Source organism: Sinocyclocheilus anshuiensis, unplaced genomic scaffold, assembly GCF_001515605.1.
Source record: "Sinocyclocheilus anshuiensis isolate Anshui unplaced genomic scaffold, SAMN03320099.WGS_v1.1 scaffold49, whole genome shotgun sequence".
NCBI classification, from domain to species: Eukaryota; Metazoa; Chordata; class Actinopteri; order Cypriniformes; family Cyprinidae; genus Sinocyclocheilus; species Sinocyclocheilus anshuiensis.
The window spans coordinates 1,536,001-1,542,157 of record NW_015539863.1 but is presented as its reverse complement, the minus strand read 5'-3'; the positions used below and the strand labels follow the sequence as shown (position 1 = coordinate 1,542,157).

General features: G+C 34.0%; 1 protein-coding gene across 2 annotated transcripts in view; it reads left to right on the top strand.

Moving 5' to 3' along the window:
* The window catches only part of LOC107684949 (collagen alpha-6(IV) chain-like), a 125,749-nt gene that overhangs the window by 91,795 nt on the left and 27,797 nt on the right, over nucleotides 1–6,157 (top strand). The gene's annotated exons all lie outside the window — the stretch shown is intronic.

The window sequence follows — 6,157 nt, the reverse complement described above, 5'->3', positions numbered from 1 at the left end:
AAAACTCGTGTTTGAATCATCAGTGGCAAATCCTTTAAATATGAAAACGTACTTACTGTCTGTGAGTCAGAACTGCCGGCATTGTAGTCTACTCTACCAGGATCAGAAAACAGTCCTCCATAAAATGCGCTGGACACATCTGAATATTTGGATTGAAGTGTTCTGGAACAGTGTTGTAATACAACTTAACCACTGATTTCTAGTCGTGTCCTCTTTTGGAAGGCCAAAATGATGTATTTGATGTATTTCCTCAGCGACCAGCACGGATCAACTTTAGGCATGACGAAGAGGATATCATCTGATTGGCCAGCTATCCAGTGCGTTGTGATTGGCCGAAATACCTCAAGCGTGTGATGGAAATGTTACACCCCTTACCATAGTGTGATGCCCTGTCCGGCCGGAAAAGAATATCTCTTTGGATTTGAGACTTAAGTCTTTGCAACTTTACAGATCTTCTTTATGCACTAAGAGCTTGTAACACTCCAAAGAGAAAGGAAAAATTGAAATCGCATCATATGACCCCTTTAAATTACTCCCAGCATTACTTGTCGTAATTGCATTTTTACTTCTAACAATTCAATTAGAGAGCTCTACAATTAAATTCTTACTAGTAACAATGCCAATTACAGAGCTCTCTAATACATTTCTTACTAGTAACAATTATAATTAGAGAGCTCTCTAATTCAATTATTACTATTAAGAATTCCAATTACAGAGCCCTCTAATTCAATTCTTACTAGTAACAATTCCAATTAAAGAGCTCTACAAATTAATTTTTACTAGTCATGTCTCCAATGACTTCAATTCATTTTTAATTACAGAGTGCTACAACAGAATTTTTACTAGTAAGAATTACAATTAGAGAGCTCTACAATTGAATTCTTACTAGTAACAATTACAATTAGAGAGCTGTCTAAATAATTTTTTACTAGTAATAATTCCAATTAGAGATCTCTTTAATTACATTTTTCTAGTAACAATTCCGATTAGAGAGCTCTCTAATTTAATTCTTACTAGTAAAAATGCAGTTACAGAGCTCTATAATTCAATTTTTACTAGTAAAAAACCACATTAAAGATATGTTTAATTGCAGAGTTCTGTAATTTAATTAACCTCCTGGGGTCGACAGTTCCGCCGGCGGTTACTAGTTCTTACTAGTAACAATTGAATTAGAGAGCTCACTAAATGGAATTCTTACTTGTAAAAACTGAATTAGAGAGCTCTCAAATTGAATTAAAGAGCTCTCTAATTCAGTTGTAGTAAGAATTGCATTAAAGAGCTCTCTAATTGTAATTCTTACTAGTATGAATTGAATTGTAGAGCTGTCTAATTGAATTCTTACTAGTAAGAATTGAATTGTAGAGCTCTCTAATTGAATTGTTACTAGTAAGAATGTAATTGCAGAGCTCTTTAATTCAATTAAAGAGCTCTATAATTAAATTGTTACTAGTAAGAATTGTATTAGAGAGCTCTCTAACTGTAATTCTTACTAGTAAGAATGCAGTTGAAGAGCTGTGTAATAGCATTCTTACTAGTAAAAATGTAATTGTAGAGCTCTACACTGTAAAAAAAAAATTCCATAAAAAAACGGATTATGTACTGGCAGAAAATTACCAAGACATTTTCTGTTAATTTTACGGACATTTCCTTCAACATTAAAACGGAAAATTCTGTAGATTTACATTTTCTTCTGTACCACAAACGGACAATCCGTTAGGCAGAAGTTTCTAAAAAATGATTACATATGTTCCTTACATTTGTATGAATTCCAGTGTAGGTGCCATTCTCCTCTGGATGTTTTATGTTTAATTTAACCCTCATCCGTCCCTCGGGTCATTTTGACCCAAAAAGTTTTTTCAAAAAAATTCTAAAAAACGTGTGTTGATCGTACCGGTCCAAGATTTCTTTACTTCTGTCACACTTGCACCGGGAATACAAACATTTTTTTGAGTGGATTCGAGGAGTTTAAATGGGTGCAATAAAAAAAGTAACAAAAGGGTACATTAAAAAATTCGAAAAAAAATTTATAAAAATGTTCCAATATAAGCTTTCTGGACCAAAAATAAAATTAGTGTCATTTTTGGCCTTTGGGTCATTTTGACCCGCGAGGGACACTTTTGTTATAGGTTCGGGAGGGACGGATTAGGGTTTAAAATAAAACGAAGAGAATGTGTAGCTCAGCCACAATGGAGGAGGAAATGATAACTTCTTGAATGACGGCAATCTGGAATCACCAATAACAAACAAATAAGAAATTATAAGGACAGTTCACCCAAAAATGTGAATTCTGTCATCAGTTACTCACCCTCATGTCGTTCCAAACCCGTAAGACCTTCGTTCGTCATCAGAACACAAATGAAGATATTTCTGATGAAATCCGAGAGCTCTCTGACCTACGGCGAATGCGTGTGGTGCTGCTGACGTAGACCCCGCATGCGCTGCACCTTGTTTACTAGCAAATAAACGCACACGCATGGTCGTGGTACTCTCGTTAATGGCGGCAGACTCTCCCAGGAGAGAAGAAATCATTGAATAAAGTTGTTATTTTTGTTTACTTTGCGCACAAAAAGTTGAACCACTGATGTGACATGGACCATTTTAACGATGTCCTTATACTACGTTTCTGTGCCTTGATCGTGGTAGGACCCTTGCTGTCTATGAAGGGTCAGAAAGCTCTCAGATTTCATCAAAAATATCTTAATTTGTGTTGCAAAGATAAATGAAGGTCTTACGGGTTTGGTACTAATTTTTTGTCAGTATTGAACATCCCTAATGGTAAATAAATATGGAAGCATATGGGTAGCAAAATTCAATTCGAAATGTTCAATTTGAAATATGCAAAATGGCAATGCAATATGTAAAATGGCAATGTAGTTCTGTATTTTAATTTACATTTTGCCATACATGTCCAAAATTTTGTGCAAAATGAAAATTCAGTTATATAATTTACATTTGCCATTTTCTACACTAGTTTTAATATGCAAATTAAAAACATTTTAATACTTTACGGTAGCAAAATGGTGATTTAAATGTCTTTTATTTTTCTTAAATGCATTGACACTTATATATAAGACGTTTCAATAGCATTTTCATTTAATACCCAGAATGCATTCTGAAATTCTCACTGCATTTTGCTACAATTATCATGCGGTATTATGATGAAAATGCAATCCCAAGTGTCCTACCCCTAAGTCTAAATGCATTTAGGAAAAACAGCAATTAAATGATAATTTTACTACAGTTTTGCTTGTACTTATTAAACATATCTAATCAATTTGTGTAATATATTTTTATTTTAATTTTGCGTTAAAATGTTTTATTTTGCATATTAAAACTAGTGTAGGAAATGGCAAATGTAAATTATATAATTGAGTTTTGATCAATGTAAATGTAAATTTAAATACAGAAATACATTGCCATTTTACATATGGCATTGCCATTTTGCATATTACATTTCAAATTTAATTTTGCTACCCATATGCTTCCATAAATAAAAACTGTTAATAAATAAAGCAGAATACAAACCCATGATAAGAATGCAGGGGGTGCTTGGGATACACAGTACAGCAGCAATTACGACCTGTCATTAGAAAAGAAAACAAAAGAAACACCATGAATGTCATGAACTGCTGTCCCTTTAAAACACAAGACTCACATTGACGCACATCTGACACATCCCAACTCTTTACATCAGTCAAGACTTTTTAACTTATTGACCGTCACTCGCCAAACATTGTCCTTTTGACAATTTTGTGTGCTTTTGTCTGTGTAAGTGCGAGAGAGAACTCGATGCGCTCCTGGCACGCTGTCTGAAGCGGCATTCTCTGCGTGTGCATGACATGTGTGCGTTCACAGACAGTGTGCCAGTAACGTTACAGAATTAACTTCTCGTGTGTGTGTGTGTGTGTGTGTGTGTGTGTGTTTAACGTAAACAAGACAATAAAATGTCTAAACCTACCTCGTTTGGCAGAAAAGGTGTGTTATCCTTGAAGAATTCCGCAATGTCAGATCTTCACCAAGTCGTATGATCTCTTTTAAATAAAAAAAAAAAGTCGTAATGGTGTCTTCTTTTCTTGACAATTGCTCTGCCAGGTCCTGTTGAAGGCATAAAGCGCTCTAAACACAGTTGTACCGCACTTCAGATTTAACGTTATCACAGCTGCTTAACATCACCTCAGTAACGTTAATATGCCGATGCTTTACGAAACGCTCAGTAACAAATACACCGCATCAACAACAATTAAATGTTAATAAACTTTTATTTATAAAACTGAAAGTGAGAACACTGTAACACGTACCTCCACGTCGAGTAACGTTAAGATGTGACGGTATGCTGAAAATGTTGAATGCGACGGCTCTGTCATTCATTTGCCAAACAAGCCAGACAGCAACTAAGTTAACGAATGTTACAGTTTGTTACATTTAACAAAAAATTATTTACCACGGAAGTGTAAGAACGGTTCCCCAAACCCGAAATCCGACTATAAAATGAAATGTTGACCGAGACTATCTCTGTGAATAATGGCGCCTGCTCAAGCACTGTTTTCGCGCCAATAATCGACTGAGCTTCTTGATCCCACAATGCAAAGCGTAATAAAAAAATACGGAAAACACCTGTAAAAACCAAATACGGAAAATTCCTTCTAAGTATTACGGTATATTGTACTGTATTTTTACGGACTTTTTTTTACAGTGTACAATAGCAATTTTTACTAGTAAGAACTGCATTGTAGAGCTCTCTATTCAACACAACCTCATTATGATAATTGCATCTCATGCATATTCATAACATGGGTGACTGTCTGTCCAGATAGGCTCCTGGGCAGTCCATTGATATATAACGCCATTGCATTACGGGTGTCCTGAGTTCAAGTCTGGGCTTGTGGACCCTTACAATCCCACACCCCTTTCCCCAATTCACTTATACTGTCCTATCGAAAATAAAAGCAAAAATGGCAAACATAAATCTTAAAAACAACAAAGTGGGAGACTACACCTCCGAGTTTTTCACTCAAGCAGTTTTTAATGATGAATAGCAACACTGATGCTCTAATGATCTATTAAGTAGCCTATTATATTGATTGAAATAATTATAAAATGATTATGCTTTACAGAGTAGAAATATAACCTAGGTAATCTATATACTGTACGTTAATTTTAAAGGTAAATTCACGCACAGAAAAGATTTTGGGCTAGGACTGTGATAATATCATAATTGTTGACACTGTGCATGTCACTCACTTTGCCAACAAAGAAAAAAAAATGAACAAAACCACGTCTTGACAGTCCAAAAGCATTTACTGCATGATAATCCTTTTGGAATGCAGTTAGAATGCCCCTATAATTCAAGTTATGAGGGCAAAAATATCCCTGTATGAGTATTTGTTTTTTTTATATTCATAACATCTGATATAGTTAAGCAATATCACGCAATAGTGCTGTTTTCCGAATATCAGCTCATGAGCTTGATCGTGAATGTGATATTTGATTTTTTTTATTTATATGTTTCTTATATATTTATTTATAATATATATTTATTTATATTTATAATATAATTTATATATAGATTTTATTTATAGATTTATATCTTTATTTGACCCTCTAACTCTAGCACTCTCTATTCTAATTATATTCTTTATAAAAAAAAACTTGCCCTTTTAGACTTGCACTCTATTTATTTACTAACTGCATGTTTTCTTTAAAAAAAAAAACTAACACTTGCTTCTCTTATCTTTTTGCATTCTTTCTATTTGTTTTAGTTTTATTTATTATACAATTAACAAAAGCAAAAAAGGCCTCTAACACTTGCTCTATTGTTTTTCTATAAGTCGCTTTGGATAAAAGCGTCTGCTAAATGTCTAAATGTAAATGTAAATATATGATTTTTTACAGTTCAACGAGCAAAAAAATTGTATAGCCTAAGTGAGTTACATTTTGGACACAATGTTGTCCATTTTTGCTTTGTTTTGCCAACACAAATTGAACAAAGCTTGAACAGAACTGTTGCGTATCTCAGAGCAACATATTTCGTACTTGCATGAATCTGTGTTTTAAAGGGGTCATATGATGCGATTTCAGGTTTTCCTTTCTCTTTGGAGTGTTACAAGCTGTTCGTGAATAGATAAGATCCCTGAAGTTGCAAAGACTAAAGTCTCAA